Source organism: Hermetia illucens, chromosome 2 (assembly GCF_905115235.1).
Source record: "Hermetia illucens chromosome 2, iHerIll2.2.curated.20191125, whole genome shotgun sequence".
NCBI lineage: Eukaryota > Metazoa > Arthropoda > Insecta > Diptera > Stratiomyidae > Hermetia > Hermetia illucens.
Window position 1 is genome coordinate 14,339,135 of NC_051850.1, and position 21,507 is coordinate 14,360,641.

At 44.2% G+C, this 21,507-nt stretch overlaps 1 protein-coding gene across 1 annotated transcript in view; it reads right to left on the bottom strand.

Moving 5' to 3' along the window:
- LOC119648099 (mitogen-activated protein kinase kinase kinase 12) overlaps positions 1-10,165 on the bottom strand; it is a 145,850-nt gene extending 135,685 nt beyond the window's left edge. Inside the window, exon 1 of the mRNA XM_038049599.1 lies at positions 9,353-10,165. The gene's annotated coding sequence lies outside the window, so the exon portion shown is untranslated. The remainder of the gene's footprint in view (positions 1-9,352) is intronic.
- Positions 10,166-21,507: the final 11,342 nt, after the last annotated feature.

Consider the following 21,507-nt stretch of genomic DNA (forward strand, 5'->3'; position numbering starts at 1 on the left):
CTGTTTCCAAAGCAACTCGTTGGGGAGTTCCGTCTCCACGTACTCGAGGAGGGCGATCAGACCCGAGTCTGCAAGGGACTCATCTGAAGTGGCTGAAGCCTCATCGGAGGTTATCTGATACCATGGGAACCGGGATGATCCTCTGAGAGTATCTGCTCCAGGAGAATTCCTAGAGGATGTGCTCTCGGCCCGGGTATTTTCGGTTGGCCCACTAGTGGGAGTTTCATGGTGGTTATGGTTATGCCTACATCGCGGGCAGAGCCCCTTGGAGCTCAAGCATGGAGTTGCGCTGTACAACTCGGTTGCCGTACCCGTTAGTTGCGGCAGAGGTGTTAAATAGGCCTCGCATCCACTGGTATGAATGCTGAGCCTGCACTCAGTATAAATCAGTACCGCTGTGCTAGTCATGGCGGGGCTCTGATTGTGGTCACAAAATCAATCCGTGTCCGAAAAGGACCGTGGGATTATGCCTACACGACAGGTACTGAAGTTAAACCCCCAGGACTTTCATGTCTTCAAAGCAGGTGCTTAGAGGTGGCGGGGAGGAAAATGGGGAGGCCAACTCTGTCGGCTGAACCAAAACCAAGTAGCCGAGGAGAATCTCCATAGTAGTGGCACCAGGAGACGCTGCATCGCATTGTCTTACCGGCCGTGATGCAGTAGGCGAATGCTCCAAAGGCCTAACTAGGGCGATCAGACCTGAGTCTGCACGAGGACTCATCTGAAGTGCCAATAGTCACGAAACCTTACCAGGGGTATATTGGTACCATAGGACCCGGGATAGCCCTTGGACTCACATACTTCAGGAGAATTCCTACAGTATGTGCCTCCAGCTCGGTTGTTTGCGGTTGGCTCCCTAGTGGGAGCTTCATGGGGGTTGTGGTTGCGTTCATGCGAACAGAGACCTTCGGGTCTCAGCGTGTTGTTGCGTTTCAACACGGGTGCAATACTCCTTAGTTTGGTAGAGATGTTGGTAGGTCTTGCATCCACCAGTATGAATGCTGAACCCTGAAGTCGGTATAGACTGGTACCGTTGTTGCTTGTCACAGCGGAGCTCTGATTGTGGTCACAAAATCAATCCGTGCCTTAAGAAGACCGTGGGATTAAGTGCACGAAACAGGGTAGCGTCTGATGAGTTGCCTCTGCCCTGGACGAAACCAGGGCAACAATTCATCCAAGCAGCAGAAGTTCAGCGAATTTCAATCTGAATTAAGTTTAGAAACAAAGGAAAGTATCTTTCTATTTAAATACTATTTTAGGAACAATTAAACTCAATACCCTTAACGCAGAAGATTTTGAGCTATAACTTTTCCATAAGGTTTATTAGAGAAAAATAACCCAAACTGATAGAACTACTATACCCTGGATCACCTATCAATTTTGAGTATCTATTGAACGAAAAAGCAAACCAGTCGTCCGCTCTTAATGTAAACATGTTTAGATATAACCATAGAAACCTGCACAGGTGTGCAGAACCATGGATATTTGCAGTCATACCATGCAGAGTTGGCATATTTCGAAGTAAACCTCTAATCGGATTTCCACAGGTCAGTGAAGGAAAAAATATATTGGATTATTCCAAATAATATGTACAAACCGAATGATAGTATCTGTGTGCTCTGGATACTATAATTACGTAAGTCCATTGATCCCCAAGCACATAGTGAAATGGGGTGTGTGATCTAAAAAAACAAGATGGGAAATGGATTTATAAATTAAGCCCCATTTGTACATGTCGATTTAGACCGGTTGAAAGTGGCTGAAACCGGCTAGATTTTGGTCTACTATATAGGGTCAGAATTCCAGCTATGAGGACTTAAAGGACTGCCTTCAACGCTATGTAGCTTCCCCAAGATAGAATTCTGTTCGCATCAAACAAGCGTTAAAGTCCGGTTCATTGCTCAATTTACACACCTCACACATATCGCACATAACAACAAATGTGATTTTCCTATCCCCACCAGGGACGAGAATTAATACGAAAATCACGAATTCATAAACTTTCCTACACGTCCAAGATAACAACCCAAAATTTGGGACATCAAATAAAAAACACCATAAAAGACTTGAACGTCACACTATATGTCGCCCATGAAAATTAGGCTCTGGCTCTATGTTCAATATTTATTAAACCTAATTAGCACTTCACACAGTTGCAAACAATCTACGGTTTTCGCACTTTTTTTTGTATCTTATTTGCACTATATTTTATTTGCAATTTACGCCCCATAAGACCAGGCTAAAAAATAGCATTAGATCAAGTCAAACAAAATCACGTGTTTCAGAAAGTTTTCATTTCTTGCCGAAATCCATGTAATCGACCATTAACCTTGGATGAGTTAATAGCAGCAACACAATGACGATAAATTAAATGAAGCCAGAGATAAAATTCGCTCAGATAGATGTTAAGCAAGGTGCGGACGAGGATAGATACATATTCACATGTGTACATGTATATTCATAGTGAATTAAGGAAGTGAGAGGGAACGGAACCTAGGCTAAATAAAAAAGTTCATTAGTAAGTATTCTAGTTAGCGGAGGTTAATTTCCAAATTGGGTATCTATGGATACTCTTGTTTCTGATATAATTTTAATCGATGCGGTTCCAGTAAATTAAATATTTAAAATTTTAATTTCTGACTAGGGCTCGGAAAAGATACAGGACATTTTTAAGGATACTTTTAGATTGAAGAAAGAGGATTTCTAGTGATGACCCACCACAATGCGAGTCCTTCCGAAGAAGGTAGAGGCTCCCCACGGACCCGAAGTTTTACGAGGGGCCCGGAATAAGAGGTTTAACTAAATTAGATTAGTGGGAAGGGGTCGCATTACTTTCACCCCGGGTCAGGATTTTTTTCGCTACGACTCTGCTTCCATCAATGCTGTACCCCCAACTGACTTTCTAGTTCTAAAGTGAAACAACATGAGCAAACCTACATGCGGTGCTCTATCGCTGAAGTTTGAGAAAAGATATCATGGTTCAATGATGCCTTCCACGAACTCCAGCCAAGACAGCAAAACTAACGGGCCCCGTTACATACAACTATTAGGTTCTCTGGAATACCCCTTATGCACAACGCACTCCAGCTGCCCTCCTTGTTGAGGCTATCAAATATTATCTTGGATATGGCGCATGCTCGTGATGAAGGAATAATGGAGCTGACATCTAAACTCTAGATAGTGCTCGACATTAATTCGCAGGGTGTTCGTATCAATAGTTTCCGTGATGGAAACTTGCCTCCTCTCTGTCGACCTCTCTGTCGAGCTCTTTCAAGAATTTCACGACAGCAAGGAACAGGCCCACACCTTCAAAGTTATTGTGTTCAAAGCCAGTAATGTGGCGTAGAAAATATATAGGACTTGAATAGGGAGTCAAAAAATACCTGCCAAAATTCAGGATAGTATTCAAACCGTGCCCATTGGATAAGCTTCATTTCAACGGGGTCTCAATGAATAAGTCTAACCTTCCCAATCTAACGGGGGTTAATGCAGAACGTTCCTTTTCATCCTGGTACTTATGAAAATAAAATATGAAGAAAATCTAATCTAAAGACAAAAAGGAAGTGGGACAAATTATCACATACAGCTGGTGCATTAGATGAAGCCTCGTCTCCCTAATAGTGATTACAAGGAAACCAAACCGAAAAGAAACTGAGGAATAAGGCAAGGGCGTCAAGTCTGAATTTGACCAACCGCGATAACCAAAACTCACGAATAATAATAAGAAGAAGGGGAAAACTATCAAGAATCCAACGTTGGTATGGCAAACATTTTGAAGAAAAAAACGTCAGTAGTGCAAGAGCCAAATGATATTCGCATTATCTGAAGGAAGACCCTAAATCATTAGAAACCCTTAAGGAGACTCAGGAGAGACCTAAGCTTTCTTAAATAGAACCGAAAAAGTGGGAACAATTGGTACAGGTAAACCCACAAGAGTGGAATGCTCTCAAGATATCCAAACTTGAACTCAACGGGGAAGAAGCCTTCAAGTAGGTTATGACAGACGGTATGAGCCAGGAGATCTGGCGTAAAGTATGCTAGCATGGTCAGCAGGATCAAGGATATTCGACTACCTATTCTGCTCAAAGCGTGGTCGTGGTCAAAGGGTAGTATAGGTCCCAGGACGAAACGTGAATTGGTACACACGATAGATTATAAAACCTGGGAAACGTCTGCTGAACCAACACCAACAGCTTTACTACCAAACCCTATCTCCACCTCCATGTCGTGACCGCTGGGAACTCTTTCTTAACGAAAAGCTGCAGACGGAGAAGGATGAAGGCGAGTATCCCGCGCCTAAAAACGGGCAAATTGTACCTACTGGTCTTCCAGGTTGGGTAGGATTGACAACCCCACACGGAAAACATTTTGTTGAAAGCCACAACAGGAGCCTCGGACTGGACGGATTGCACATCGACAAACCCGGGAACGACAAAGGAATAAAGATTTGCGCATTTTCTCATGGAACGTGCGCTCCCTACACAGAGATGGAGCTACCAACATCGGCGAGTTGGAAGCGCCAACTGAAGACGACGGACAAATACTGCCACCACCAGGTGTAGAAGAAACAGTCAATTCATCGGCTAAAAAATCTTAAGTCGCCAGGAGCCGATGGAATTACAGCCGAATTGGTTAAATATGGAGGCGACCAATTACACCAAGTGATTCACTAACTTCTACTTAAGGTATGGGACAGCAAATCAAGGCCTGACGACTGACAACGTGGCATAATCTGTTCCATACATAAAAAGGGAGATATCACGCAGTACATCAATTAAAGAGGTATCACGTTGCTGAGTACCATCTATATGATATTCCCCTCTATCTTGCTAGCTCAGATAGCCTCATACGCTTAAAACATCATTGGGTATACCAAAGAGGTTTCTTTCCAGGTAAATCAGCAACAGATCAGATTTTCTTTCTGCGGCAAACGATGGAAAAACTATTAGAATATGGGCATTAATTGCACCATCTTTTCATCGACTTTAAAGCCGCCTATGATAGCATAGCCAGGGTAAAATTTTACAAGGTCATAAGAAAATTCGGTATCCTCACGAAATTGATAAGACTGACTAGGCTGACCCTGACCAATGTGCAAGGCCATATAAGAGCAGCAGGATCACTCTCGAGACCTTTCAACATCAACAACGGTCTAAGACAAGGGGATGCCCTACCATGCATCCTTTAATCTGGTCCTTTAATCTGGTCCTGGAAAAAGTGATCCGTGATGCTGAGGTAAATGCGAGGGGTACGATCCTCTTTAAGGTCATCCAACTGCTGGCCTCTATCTGACAATACCGACATCATGGGAAGAACGACCCGCCTTCACCCAGATCAAGCAGGGCGAGATCTTAAGGAGTACATCAATGAAAGCAAGACAAAATATATGGTAGTAATGTCAGCGCCAAAAACCAACCAACCAACAACATTAAACCACGCTGGCCAAACGGGAAGAATAAAAATAGAAGACCCTGCCTGAGATGGAACGATGGACACCAGGCAGCTTTTAGAGATATCGAATTGGTGGACCTCGGTGCAAAACCGGGATGTATGGAGTTCCTTATTAAGGCGGGCCTAGAACGGACACCGGTGATGATGATTGTAATTTTGGTAAATGTAGCTCTGAAAAATACAGGCGGGATCAAAACTTTTCGAAGACAGAGCGCCTCTAAATGCAAGGAAGCAATCGGATGTCTACCGAATTCGAAGAGAAACGATCAAAGAAGGAAGGAAAATTTACCTTAAAACCAGAAGATTATGCAAGGAAGCGGACTCCGACCCATAAGGCGGAACTTACAAGCCTATCATGTCATGAATTTGGGGTAAAAGCTGACCAACCCTAGTTTCCTTCAGAAGTTTCAAGCGAAGTAAAATTACCAACTGTTCAAAAAACTTCTGATGAATTTCCTAACATGACCACAGAAGTTGAACGAAAATAAATCACCATGCTTAGAGGTTATCCCGCATAAAGCTTTATTAGAAACCACCGAGGCAGGATCAACTTAATTCAATCAAGCTTCTATAGCGTTCTTGAAAGAAGAAAACTTTCAGGTACCATGGGAGTAGCACAATTGGTGAAGCCAAATAGGCTACTGAACAATAATTCGACCATCGTCCTAGATGTTTTTAAATCTTAACTATTTAGACTTACATCAATCGAAGAAAAGGCGTGTGGCTGCTCAGAGAAGTTAGAAAAAACGAGATCTACTGTCAACGCTATCAAATCAAATGGAAACAAAAGCAGTAATTGAAGCCAGTTATTTATACGCGATGCTAGACCTCGATGTGGAGGATACCTTTATGTGAATGATCCAAAATACCTGGTAAAACGTATCAAACAACGGATTCGAAACCAGATTTTGCAGCACCTTGAAGTAGGTCGTAGAGAGAAAATTCGGGATTGGATCAAAAATTAGGCGGACAAATCGGGGCCGAGGGAAATTGTGCAGAACCTTCTTTTCATCAGAGTTTCTATAACAGACCCATGATAAAACTCTCTCTTTTCCACACAACTCTCTCCTCTCAGGCCTACCCTGAAAGCGTAATCATCATTGATTTCGCAGATAACATCGAAGTGACTACCACGGTACATAACACGACACATCAAGCAGATCGTGATCCTTGCAAACGAATCAATTCAGGAAACAAGGTTCCGTCTGGGAAACACTGTCCTCAGATTAACGAGCACACTACGTGTTCACAACCCACACTCAAATATCAAGCAACCACAATCTATTAGAAAGTAAAATTCAAAGCATATTTTGAGAGTCCAACATGAAATCATCTGCAGTAAGTTCCTTCCTGATGAACATGTTGACAAATCTATCAACTATTTTTAGTTCGATATTGCTTTACGCAGTCCTTGTCTGGGCTTTGGCATAAGAAAAAAAATATATTGGAAAAAGCCGAACCCTGCAAATCGACTAAATGCACCGCAAACATCTGGTACCTACAAAACAACATTCAATCTAAACATGGTCCTCAATGTTACTTGACAATAGAGAGTCGACGCTTCTGTTAAGCAGCATATATAATCGGCAAATACCATACACACTCCCCAAAGGATGCTGGATCCATAAAATTATTTCAAACGTTTCAAGAAGGATTAAATAGCACCAGGGAGATGGTCAGACGAACTCCGCCATGCTATTAACATAGTATGCTGGTACCAAGCCTAGGTAAACAGGAGCGTTTGAGGCAACGTACTTTGTACTATCCTCAGTAAAACATAAATAAAATGCTGAGATCAGGGAAAAAGATTAATAAAGTATAGTTGGAGTTATTCGACTATGCTAAATCCTATTGGTGTTCATCAAGGAAGTGCCCTCTCACCACTCCTCTTTGTTCTTGTTGCGGACACTGCCACACGGGACATCCAACGTCCAGCGCCCTACACACTGCTTTACGCAGATGATGTTTTCCTAGCATCTAATAGCAACTTGTCCAAAAACGAAATGATCACCTCATGTAACATGGTCTCAGATTAAATCTGAACAAAACTGAGTTTTTGACAACCGATTCCCATGAAACAGGCACAATCACTGTCAGCGGCAGTGACCTGCCCAGAACTGAGCGATTTAAATATCTCGGGTGAATGCTATCAGCTAATGGAGAACTGCGTTATGAAATTGCTTCACACAGTAACGCAACCTGGATGAAGTAGCGCACAACTGGTGTTCTTTGTGATCGACGTATCAACAAACGTCTCAATTCTAAAATTTATCGCAATGTCGTCTGTCCTGTGGCCCTCTCTATGGTTCTGAGTGTTGACCGAATAGAAAAGACAATGAACGGCGTCTTACGATAATGGAGACGAAAATTTTGCGTTGGACTAGTGGCGTGACACGTTTTGATCACATCCGAAAAGAGGATATTCAAGATCGATATGGGGTTGCATCGATCGTAGAAAAACTGCGAAAGAGGCCTCTTCGATGGTATGGGCCTGTAATTCGCGCTGACGAGATGGTAAACGGCGGATGGTAAATGGCGAAACCGATCACGACGAGCCGAAATCGCTTGTGAAAGGGATAAAGGCTGAGGAAAAAAGAACTGCAGTGTGGTTGTCGGAGAGCTGTTGCTGTGTGAAACACATATTTGGCAGTCTCCCGGCTTAAGCTAAGGAAAACAAAATGATTTTAGTGAATACAAATTTTGCATAACTGTATACCTACATGCGGTAGATTTTCAACCTTTTCAACTTCTAACAACACAAAAAGGACCTCTATCACAAAAACTGGGTGACATGAAACAAACAGTTACGAAACTGATGGTCATTGATAATAACAAGCAAGGACCTATGGGTGCCAACGCAGCAAAGAAAAATCACCGAGAAAATCGCAAAGTGCAAATATAGCTGACTTGGATATACCCAGGGTCCAGGGAAGACCAGCAAATTTGTTAAGCAAGCATTACAGTGAAATCCACAGTCGGTAGGAAGATAAGGCCGACTGAAAGCAACTTGAAAGCAATGCATTCTTGACAAGAAGGAAAGAAGCTGGAATGAGCTAAGAAGGAAGGGTGGAGTGGATACATTCCGTAGGTTCCCTAGGTTCTCCAAAAAAATATAGATTTATGAGCATTAAAGCAAATGAACCAGAGTTAGATCGATGGTTCGTATCGGAGGATGCACTTGCAACTGACATTAGTGAGGTTTGCAGAGAAAGAAGCGTTTTCTAACAAACTTTTGTTCACATTTTTTCAAATTTTTGAAGACCAGAGAACCAAAGAAGTAATAATATTTGGAATATATCGTGAGTGTAGTAGTAGAATTTGTGTATTTATATTCGGATAATAAAACTTAAAAATCTCTGAATATACTGAAGGTAATTTTTCTTCAAAAAAGGACATAAACGGACTATTTTAAATATTAAAATCATGGACCGAAATAGTTGTAGAATAGTCTTTATTTGAACCTTAATATCAAAGATAGTACTTATGCAGGCACCAAAAGAAATGTTAAGGACCTTTCCGTACTATCTCTAGCAAGGACCAAACTTACGCCAACATCATTCAAATTTTTATTCAACACCAATTTCAAGTGGCAGGAAAAGTTCAGGTTCAGGTCAATAGTCAACCAAGTCAGGTCTGCCAGTACCATTAAAGGATTCTACATTGTAATTTAAGGCAAGAACATCTATAATTATTAAAGAAGATGGTCTCACATCCCCCAAAAATATAAATAAAAACTGTGAACGTCCCTTGAACCGATGTCACTTGATCCATCCTTGGGAAGGGTTTTCCCTTCTAAAAATAGTTGGAATGCCGGATGGATATTATGCAACCATTCTCCGATAGAATACGAGTAGACCAGGGTATTTTTAGAATTACTTAAGTGAAAATCGTTATACTGTACCTAATTACGCCAGTCGTATTGCGTCAGGAACTGTTGTATAATGGGACAGCGTAATCCAGGCCTATTCCGTTCACTATTTTGCCTTTATCTTCAGAGCGGCACTATCACTTTTCTAGAATCCCCCAAGGGTGAATTCGAAAATCGATTGGATCACTGTTTTTGTCATCAATTTAGGAGCAAACTACAGAAGTTGGTCTGAGTATTTCCATTCTTATGGCACTTCAACATCTTTGTACAACAAATATTAGGCAAATTCTCTTACAAGCTCGCAACACAGAACATTCAGAAACTTTTCATTCACTTTCACAACAGGAAAAAAACTTGGAACCAAAAATTCGCAATATGATAAAATCAGGATATCAATAAAGTTCCTTTGTATCCACCACGACGACAAGATGGCGCTTTGTTCACTCCACACTACCGGAGTTCCTTTCGCGTAGTCGAGTGCCGATTGTCGATTGCCGACAAGACAAGTCAAATGGTCGATTCCACCCTTACTCCCGGTCAAGAGTTCCCTTTTTCCCGAACTCTTCCGTCACCCGCCCGTACACCGCGCTCCTTCCAGGAAGACCGAGAAGCCTTCTTGTCTCCAACAGGCGCCCCCAGGAAGCAGTTTTCCAGAAAATCACTTTTCTTTTTGGTGGTCGTTTGTCGTTGATAGTGTCGCCAGCCGACCCGACTGTTGTCTTACGACCAAAAGGCTTTGGATGTGGCGCATGCTCACCCCCTACTGCTGTTGTTCACACGCTACTAGAGTAGAAAATTCCGAGAGCACGGTCCGTATCACACGCGACTGGGAAGCTGCGAGTTGGATTATCGACTAAACTGCGAACGTTGTTCTTTCACGACGGTTGTGCTCCGTCGTCCCCAGCTTCCCCTACGATGGCATACATAGCACCAGTCTGCAGAAGCATTCTTCCTCGATTAGTAAATAAAGCGAGCCACCATCGACCGAGCCATGCAGCCTTCCATGCGCACCTTGAAGCCAAGCCGGAATGCACTCAACTAACACAAAGAAATCACCACCCGCCTCCCCCTGGTCAACCTGCCTTGCAGGCTCTCATCCACTCCACACACTTGCTCAACACCCACGGAGCGCATCCGCAACGGTCGGTGATGCTTCTCACCTGAGTTTTGTTGTTGTCAGTGGAAGCACATCAGGTTCCCTGTTTCCCGGTGTTGCTTCTTCCATTCCCAGTTCCCTACCCCTTGCACATTTCAACTTCTTTAGACGCCGGCCACCAACCAGTTTCTATGCTCTCTACCTCGCGGGGTGCATAGTTGCTCAGTTACTGCACATGCAATTCGCTTCCCCTTCGCTTCGAACACAGTAAATTTGCATAAGAAGCCGAGGGCGATGGATGGTTACCGCGCTAATGGTTATTACGGCGAGCGGCATTTCAAACTATTTCAAACGTGTGTAGCTAAGCATACCTGAGAGACGCGAAAAGGTGAAAAAAGCAAATGGAACCATGCGATCTCACTAGGTTCAGGTGTAGTCAACAATTGCCAAGATACAAGCAATAAAAGATACAAGATACAAGCAACTTTTACCAAGAACGCGCATTTGTAACTTGTTCCTAATGTATCTTCATAATTTTTTCATATGAGGTGATTATGACTGTACAAATTGCATTCTATAACGTCCCATTCATAAGATAGAAATGTTATCTTGTCCAGAGTATGCCGCGATAGATAGTAGATTTCCGCAAAAATTGGAATTTTCTTTGTTGACTTATGCGTATCTCTGTCGACTGTTAAGGGAGGGGTAATTAAACTTTTATCAATGCATTCGATATGTTACTATTACTGTTAATTTGAAAGCTATTAACTGATGACTATTTATCATTTATTTATTTAAATGATGACCATAGTGGTAGTGGAAAGATACACACTAGGGAGGGTTGAAAAATAGCTTATATTTGTGTTATTTCATCAATTATTTCAAGATGGGTAGGGGGGTATCAGCGGGTGCTCCGAGAAGCCCAAGTAGCGCCGTGGCGCAGCGTTTTAATACCACAAACTCCTAAGACCGTCACAACTGGTAGGTAGAGTCCAACCGGCTCAAATCTTCAGAGCCAGCCCATAGAATTCACGAAGGAAAGCAGCTCTCCCATCCTGCAGCTAGAAATCTCTCTGAGGTCCCCAAAGAATGGTTTACCCAGTGTCCGTAGCATGACTCTAGAGCTGGGCAATCGCAGAGGAAGTGCCTGAGCCCTCCCTCCCCCACTTGTCCGCAACTTCGGTAATACGAATTGTTGGTCCTGTATGGGACAGGGCCCCCTGCAGACCGCCACGTCTGGCACATGAGCTCTCGTGATCGGACTCTATTATAGCCGGGCCAAATCCTCCTTGACTTGGCACAGGTGGTAAGCCTTCGCCATTCAAGGCCCGCGGCTGTTTAGTACTGCAAGTAGATTCCACCACCGAAAGACCGACTGTACCCGCTAAAGGGCTGTCAAGAGCAGAGCTCCGACTGGCCAATCTGTCAGCCTACCCATTCCCCTCTATGTTCCTATGCCCGCGAACCCAGAGAGGGTGATATTGAGCGTGCCGCCCTGACTATTCAGCATGTTTCTGCATTGCCTCATCAGCCTGAAGGATGTCATCGCTGAGTACAAGGCCTTAATGATCATTTGGCTGTTGATCACAATGGCTACGTTAGGCTTGGGACTCGGATCATACTTTAGCCAACGACAGACTTCCAGTATCGCAAGTACTTCTGCTTGGAAGACACTGGCGAAACTTGGGAGACCATAAGACTCGAATACTCTGTGAAAACCCCGCGCCCCCGACCATCTTTAGTCCATCGGTGAAGAATACTGTCTCATAACCTTGCAGCACGCCGCCGCTCTTCCACTTTGCCCTGGCTGGAAAGTCCACAGCAAAGTTTCTCGTGAAGTTCAGGTTGCGTGTAACATATTCCATGGGGAATGTCCAGATTCCTGAAACCCTCCCCATCATTCTTTTCCTATTCTCTCAGTGGTCAACCCCTTTCACTACTGACCTCCTTCAAAGACCTGGGTGTAATATTCGACGATAAACTTCGTTTCAATTCCCACTTCGTTGACATCATCAATAGAGCTTCCAAAATGTCTGGTTTTATCCTACGTTCCTCGTTCGACTTTACCTCAATCCAGCCCTCCTTAACACTCTTCAATTCCCTTGTCAAAAACATCCTTGAATATTGCTGTGTAGTTTAGTCCCCCTACCGCATCCGTGACGGCGCGCTCTTGAAGCTGTACAACGCAAATTCACCCGGACCCTCTTTTACAAAAAGAACCTTCCACGAGTTGATTATCCGTCACGACTCCGCACCCTCAATCTCGCCTCCCTACAGCAACGCCGTATCTTCCTTGATATGTGCACTTTTCAAACTTTGCAATGGTCTGATGGACTGCTCCGCCAACTCGGATATTACTCTCCGTATCGCCTCGTCTCATAACACACGTAATGCGGACATTTTTGATGTACCCTTCGCAGAGCTCGAGATTCACTCTCCGATCCCGAGGTTTTGCCGGTCCTACAATGCCCTACAGCTTGGTTCCTTTGACTCTATGTCCCTCTCTATCTTTAAGCGCAAAATATGCCATTTACTTGCTCCTCCCTCTGAGGACAATATGTAATAAGAAATTTGCTTTCTGTGTATTGTCCTCATTAAATAAATAAATAAATAAATTTCCCGAGGTATTTCTTCCAGGAAGTTACTTTGGCCGTAGGTCTTCATTGTCCAGCATCCGGGCTCACGTAGTCTGACGGCACTGCACGCTACCACGTACTTAATGTGGAGGTCTAGGGGGAAGAGATGCGGGAGTACATTGAGATCATCTGCCGGGCAGGACTGCAGTGCCCCAGTAGCACCTACACACGCGGTTCTTTCAATCCTATTAAGCTTCGTTCCATTGTATTTTTTGCTGAAAGCCTGGCACCATACAATAGAACTCCATGTTAGGATTGGACGCACTAGGGCGGTAAACATCCAAAGGACCATCCTCAGCCTGTATAGAAGGCTATACAGGTCCGCTCAACCCTCAGTTCTATGTGCAACCTCCAATTTAGTTTTCGATCCAAGATTACACCCGGATACTTTCATCATCATCATCAACGGCGCAACGGTATCCGGTCTAGGCCTACCTTAATAAGGAACTCCCGGCATCCCGGTTTTGCGCCGAGGTTCACCAATTCGATATCCTTAAAAGCTGTCTGGCGTTCTGACCTACGGCCCCGCTCCATCTCAAGCAGGGTCTGCCTCGTCTTCTTTTTCTACCATAGATATCGCCCTTATAGACTTTCCAGGCTGGATCATCCTCATCCATACGGATTAAGTGACCCGCCCACTGTAACCTATTGAGTCGGATTTTATCCACAACCTGACGGATTTCGTCGGCATGTAGGCTACGAAATGAAAAGATCTTTATAGATTGAAAATATTATTTCGACTGACCTATAAAAGATTGCTAATTTATCAAGTAATATTTTCGTCTTATACTGAAACCACCTCTCCCCATTCTACGACTGAGGTTTCCCCATCCAGCAGCTTTCTTTGCATGTTTAAGCTTCCTTTTTATTTGGAGAAAAGCCTGTAGTTTACCCCAGCACTTTGGTTGGCTTCGCTGAGGTACTTTTCCTCAGTAGCTTATATCTTTAGGCATCCTTTATGTTAGCAATTCTTTTGGCTTTACTCTTTTCAGTCGCCTCATTATATTAGCGTATGATTGTAGTCGGTGGGTATGTTTAACTTCTTGGTCTTTATTAACTTCACTAACCAAGTGTACTTTCAGGTCCCTATACAGATCCTCATTATGAATGAACCAGGCAGCATCTGCTACGCTTCTAAGCGCTTTATTTTGGAGCGTTTGTATAACCTTCAAGTGTGATTCTTTGGCATAGCCCCAGAACAGGATGCCGTACATCCATATGGGCCTTAGGGTCTGCTTATAAATTAGCAGCTTGCTGCCAATGGTCATCTGGGCATTCCTCCTCATTTAGCTCGTTCTTCTATCTTCGAATGCATCTTTTCCAGCTGAGCTTAACATCGAGTGCCATATCTGAATATTTGACCTCAATCGCCTCTAGCACATCTTGTCCGTTTATGATGACTTTAGCTGGATTCTCTTTTTCGCTTGTAAAGTTAAAGTACGTGCCCTCAATCCAGGGTGTCATGCGAACCATACCCACTGGATGGTTTGCAGCCGACTGTATTCGAACCGAGTCTCACTGAAAACCTGGTCGACTAAGTTAGACCTTACCGAGCTATTGGGGCTATAGCACGGCGGACCTCCTAACCCCTATACTCGTAGGAATCAAATGAGTAATGTTGCAAAAATAAAGGAAATAAAAAAAACTACAACCAAACAAACGCGACCCCGTAGCGCACACAAACTGGCTAACCTGGCGAAGGCACATTCGCGAAATACTGATAGCCAGGAGATTACACCAAGGATTTTCGCTCTACGATGCCGCGAACGCAAGATAACGTGCAAAATCCACGGCTGGGTGGACTGGTCGAAATCGAAGAAAATTCAAAATTTCCACAACCCCCGGGTCGTAAAAATGAACAAATATGGAAAATCGTCGGATTCTTGAGGGCGATACCTCGTTTGAACAGGGAGGCGACCCAGATTCAGGAAACGCAAGCATTTTCATTCTACGATGCCGCGAACGTAAGATATCGCGGAAAATACACGCCTGGGAAGATTGGCCGAAATCGAAGAAACTTCATGATTTCCACGACCCCCGGGTCGTCAAAATAAACAAGTCGGGAAACCGGAAGCTGGACGCTTCAGGTACGAAAGGTTTTGTGTATTTCTTAGTACGTAGCACGTAACATATCCATATATTATGTGAGAGTATCCACTTTCGGGTGATATTGACATTCATAGTCTTCAATTTTCGAAGAAGCAACAAATTTGAGGTATTATAACTTTGTTAATAATAGTGCGATTTCCACCAAACTTGGTAAGGTCATGCTCTATATTATAGCCTATATCACTGCAAAATTTCATGGTACTAGGATGAACCTAAGGGGGGTTTCTAACTAATTACAAAAAATTGTAGTAATATACTATTATTAACTTTATTTAAACAGATATTGGCATGGAAGGTATTTCGGAGCCCAGGCACCATATAGTGGCAGCCTCTTGATTTTTTTCAGATTTTTCGGTTAGGTAGTTTCTGAGAATGGCCCCTTTAAAGAAGTGATCACTTTCAACCCCCCGCGCTCCCCACCCTTCCAACGAATGACAAAACTAAGATCGGCTTTGAAAAGTACTAATCGAGACCTTTAATTTGATACCCCACATAACTATATTTGATGAAAAAAAATTTTACACCCCCCTTTTGCATGTATGGGGACCCCTCCTTAAATTCGACGTAAAAGGATGCAATTCACTGTATGCGTGAGCGTTCGCAGTTCCCACCTTTCTACCAAATTTAGTATCAATCGCTATAACCGTCTCCGAGCAAAATGCGTGTGACGGACAGACAGACAGACAGACAGACAGACAGACAGACAGACAGACGGACAGACAGACAGACAGTCAGGCCGATATGCCTTCTAAATAATACTGGCAAGCTATTCGAACGAGTAATCTATAACAGATTAATTCGAATTGCCGAAAAGGATGGCGGTCTCTCCGAAAATCAGTTCGGTTTTCGAAAGGGGAGGTCTACAACGGATGCACTTGTCCTAGTAGCAAACACAGCTAAGACCGCACTTGACGAGGGCAAATGTTGTGCAGTGATTACACTTGATGTGAAGAATGCCTTCAATTCCGCTAGATGGAGCAAGATACTTGAGTCCCTAATTAACTTAGGCGTGGCGAAGTACCTGGTGCGTATTGTTGCCGACTTCCTAATCGATAGGACTCTGTGCTGCGAATCAGATGAAGGAATGAAATCCTACCAAACGACATGCGGAGTTCCGCAAGGGTCTGTCCTAGGGCCACTCTTGTGGATTATTATGTATAACGGGGTACTGACCCTAGACCTTCCTACTGGTGTGGCCTCCATTGGTTTCGCGGACGATATTGGTGTGACGGTTGTTGCACGCCTTCTCGAGGAAGTCGAGCTCTATGCAAATGAAGCAGTCTATGAGATTAAATCCTGGTTAGAGAATGCTGGTCTACAGCTCGCAGAGCATAAGACGGAAGTAGTACTTATTACCAAGCGGAGAAAGTGCACTTCCATGAAGATCAAAGTTGGAATGCAAACAATTTATTCCAAGCCTGCACTTAAGTACTTAGGTGTAATGATTGACCAGAGGTTGAATTTCAGATTGCATGTGGAGGGTGCAGCAACCAAGGCATATAACATCGGAGCGCTGGTTGCGAGAATGCTACCAAATATAGGTGGCCCAAGGCCGAGCCGTCGACTCCTTATTTCAAGGGTGGTCAGTTCGATCCTACTGTATGCAGCCCCAGTATGGGCAGATGCACTGGAAAATATAATAAATAAAAGAAAGATTGGAGCTGCGTATCGCATAAGTGTGCTCCGAACATGTTGCGCTTACAGAACAATTTCTAATGAAGCAGCTTGCGTGATAGCAGGAATGATCCCGATTGAGATTCTGGCGAAAGAAATACAACGACTTTACGATCGAACGTACCTCACCGGAGAATCTCCTGCCCGTCGGCGACAGTTCGCACGAGCTGAAACTGTAGCGGAATGGCAAGAGAAGTGGGACGAGTCAGAAAAAGGCCGTTGGACTCACAAAATCATATGGGATATCCGGAAATGGATCGAGCGACCTCACGGCGAAGTAGGTTTCGACCTAACTCAATTCTTGAGCGGACACGGAGGCTATCGAGCATATCTGTACCGATTTGGGCGCGATGATTCGCCATATTGCCCACAGTGTGTAAACATTCCAGAGGACGCAGAACACGTCTTTTTCCACTGCCCCAGATTCGAAACCCAAAGGGCTACATTAGAAGCTACAACCGGGGAGCACTTTACACCCGAAAATATCATGGAGCTTATGGTGAAAGCCAAGGGGATATGGACCGAAGTAGAAAAAGTGATTACAGCCATCGGAAAGAAGCTTAGGCAGGAGGAAGTCATCCGAAAGAATGAACGCGAGAGGAACACGAATGTTGACATGAGCGCAGAATAAATTCTGATCCAGCCCCGCGACGTAATACCAAATGGGAGTCCCGCGGGGAGAGTGGAAGGAGAAGGAGGTGGTTTTAGTGGGTAAGAGTCCCACATAACCGTGTGGCAGGAGCCTGCGGTAGCTTTTGAAGCTTTCCACCTTCCATCGGGGGAAAAAAAAAAAAAAAAAAGACAGACAGACAGACAGACAGTAAACCGATTTTAATAAGGTTTTGTGTTTACACAAAACCTTAACAAAAATGCAAAATCGTTGGATTATTGCGGGCGATACCCCGTTTGACAGTCAGTCAAAGATTCGAAGGAATGCTAGGTATGCTAGTCTCGATGCAAAAAGTCGAAACCGCAAGATCAATAGTCGATCTGACATATGTGAGTACCACATTGGGGAGGAGAATGCCATGGTTTGTCAGTGAGCATTATACATACGCGATGTGCGTTCCCGTGGAGCTGGAAACCAGGGCTGGTCCGTGAAAAAGTTTGAAGGGGATGCATTCATAGAGATGTTATTGGGAGGGCAAAATCCTGGTGGTGCAGATACAAAAAAGGTAGAGCAAATGATGAGACGCATAACGAGGGCATGGGGCGATGCTTTACCGAGGCGGCGAGTCCCCGCAAAAAGGCGCTCAAACTATTGCTAGAATGAAGAGATCGCGGTGTTACGGGATGCATGTTTTCGAGCTAGAAGAATCTGCCAACGATCTTGAGGAAGACCGGACTTCGACGAGAAACGGCAAGTATATGTGAACCTTCGAGGTAGACTTAAGCAGGCTATATGGACCAGCAAGCGAGAATGCTTCAAGGAACTTTGCGCGCAGGCAGACCAAAGCCCCTTGGAGAACAACGTACAGGATGGTTATGAAGAAGACGCATCTGCTCGATATCATGATGACGCTCTTCCCCCCGGATAAAGGGGATCGGAAACAACACAAGCATTGGACGTCTACGCCATACTTGAGGAGGAACTTGCGCAAATTTGTCGAGTTTGTGTTAACAAACCATCCGATCTGGAGGATGTTCCCAATAGAGCTCTTAAACTCGCTCTTAAGACCAAACCCGACTGGTTTATCAGCGTTTTTGAAACATGCATGGTAGAAGGAGTTTTCCCTGATTGGTGGAAGAAGCAAAAGCTTGCTTTGCTCCCGAAGCTGAATAAGCACCCAGGACACCCATCATCATACCGACCGATTTGCCTCATCGACACGACAGGAAAGTTGCTCGAAAGGGTCATCTACAATAGACTGCTCCCTATCATTGAATATAAGGATGGACTATTGAAGCGACAATTTGAATTTCGTCAAGCCCACTCAATGATCGACGCCGTAGACGTTGTCTTCAAGCTGGCTCGAAACGTGATATCGTCTAAAAAATACTGTGCCGTGGTGAAGCTGGACATCAAATATGCATTGAATTCCGCTAGTTGGGTGTCCCTGGTTAGTTGACTAAGCTCCTCGACAGTTACCTTTCGGAGAGAACGCTTTGGTACGACACGGATCAGGGATCCAAGCAGTACACCGTCACTGCAGGAGTACCACAGGGCTCAGTGTTGGTCCTCTCCTGTGAAACGTCATGTAGAATGGGTCCTTGTCCTTCCCGTGCCAAAGGAGGCCACGATAGTCGGTTTCGCAGATGATCCAGCTGTAGTTGTCTTCGTGAAACAACCTGAAGACGCTAACGAAACCATTAACGCCATAAAAGCGTGGCTGGAGTTGGGTCAGCTTGACCTTGTGGAACAGAAGACGTAGGCTGTCTTGATTACCAACCGTACAAAGAGGTATACGGCTAATATTCGTGTTGGTGGCCACATCATCACTTCGAAGCGGATTATTTAATACCTGGGGGTGATGATTGACGCTAAAATCAATTTCAAGGGACACCTGGACTATGCCTGTGAGAAAGCGGCAAATATCAGCCTGTCATGAGCGCGCAAATTACTTGTGGCCGGAGTGGTTTGCCCCACACTATTATATGCGGCAGCAGTTTGGGAGTGTGAGAGTAATCGGAGGAGGGTAAATATGACTTACCCCTTAGTGGTGCTAAGGGTGTGCAGCGCCTTCAGAACTATATCAGGCGAGGCATCGTGTGTTATTGCGGGAATGATCCCGATAGACATTCTGGCAAGTGAGACACGCTGCCTATACGAGAAAAAGAAAAGGAGTCCTCCTCAAAATAATGTAGAATGCCGAAATGCGGCAAGGCGAGAGTCGCTGGAGAAGTGGCAGAAACGTTGGGACGAATCGCAGAGGGGTCGCTGGACCCACACTTTAATTCCCCGGAATGGATCCAGCGACAACACGGCGAGATTAACTACTATCTGACGCAATTCCTGTCAGGACATGGTGGTTACAGGAAGTATCTGCACTAATTCAGGCTGGATGATTCTCCCTTTTGTCCTGAATGTGGTCGCACACCTGAGGACACGGAGCATGTCATACTCCACTGTCTACGATTTTTCTCAGAGAGGAGTAGTCTAGAAGACCCCTTGAAAACCAGCCTACGCCCGCAGAACATTGTCGGGGAAATGTTGAAGTTGGAGGGAAACTGGTGTACAGTGAACTCCGCAATCAAAAGAATACAGGAAGAACTTGGAAAAACGGAGCGTGCAAGGAGGACGCGAAGAACGGAAGGGGCGGTCGCTTAATGCGCGGTCCACCTCACGAAGTAATGCTTTGCGGTGGTTCTACGGGGAAGGAAGAAGGAGAAAGTGGGGGTGGTTTTAGTAGATGAGGATCCCAGACGCTGCTGCAACCTGGTGTGGCAGTGTCTTTGTAAGATTTCCACCTCCATTCATAAAAAGAAGACAGACAGACAGATAGACGGACAGACGAAAAGACAGACAGACAGTGAACCGATTTTAATAAGGTTTTGTTTTACACCAAACCTTAAAAATTATCAGTATAAGGCAGACAGAAATACCCTGCAACGGACGAGAAGTTCAACCTAGAAATCTCTTTAAATAAATTCAATAATTTCATTCATTTAGATCATTTAGTGGTTGAAAGTTATCAAAGATATCCCCTTTAATTTCGTTTGCAAAAATAACAAATTTTATGTTGAGACATTTGGTATGGCTGATGGTAGACCTACTAAATTTTGTCACACCCCCCAGACAAAAACCCATCACAATAACATAAATTTTCATTAATTTTAAGGTGAGGTTTCTGTCTAAATTCTACATTACCAAAAAGGTTTCAAACACCTGCGATCTAATTAAAAGAAAAACAAAGAAACCACGCGCTCCTAAAGTGAGTGACCACAACATGTCCATTAATTGTGCCGCCAAGATAATCTCCTCACCGTAAAATAAAACCAAAATGTGGTCTGAAAACGAATACCACATGGAGGGAACCAGAAAAATTGTACAAACCAATGCACTTGGGAGGGGGCGCACCTTTGTGAAGAACAAGTTACCACTAGTATTCAGGTGAATGGAGAAATGCAAAGAAACGCGGCGCCGGGTACCATGTGGCTAAGTGTATGTGTGATTTCTTATTTACGAGAACATTAGTAAATCAATAATCGATTTATGAAGCCCAATTGAGTAGCTCAAAATTTAAGGGGCTAAATGAGGAGCAGTGGTTGCAGAAATAGGAGTAGTGACGTCAACAAGGTGGTATGTCCTCGCGACTATGTATAAACCTAGATCCTTTCGAACAGATGAACCGTACTCTCCACCTCCCCCATCCAGAAAGCATCCCTACGTCATCAAAATTCTGCAGCATCTCAAAGTGTCCCACGGAGTAGTTGTTGGAAAATAGCGACGCAAAATCTCAATTCGGATCACTACACCCTTCCCTGAAATTGCCACCCCAAAATAACAGTTGCCGCTTTATTACCACTGCTGATAAAAATTCTTGGAAGTTTGTGGTGGCTAGGCTATATGCATGCATCTACCCTACAAAGGGGGTGAGTAGATTGCGTTCGTCTGAGGGTGGGATGAACAACCCCATTTCTGCAGGCAGTTTGGCTTTGAGCCAACGGAAGACAGGGCGGCGATACCATTGTTTCCCTGTTGTCTTCTCTTGATACCATCTGAAGGAATTCAA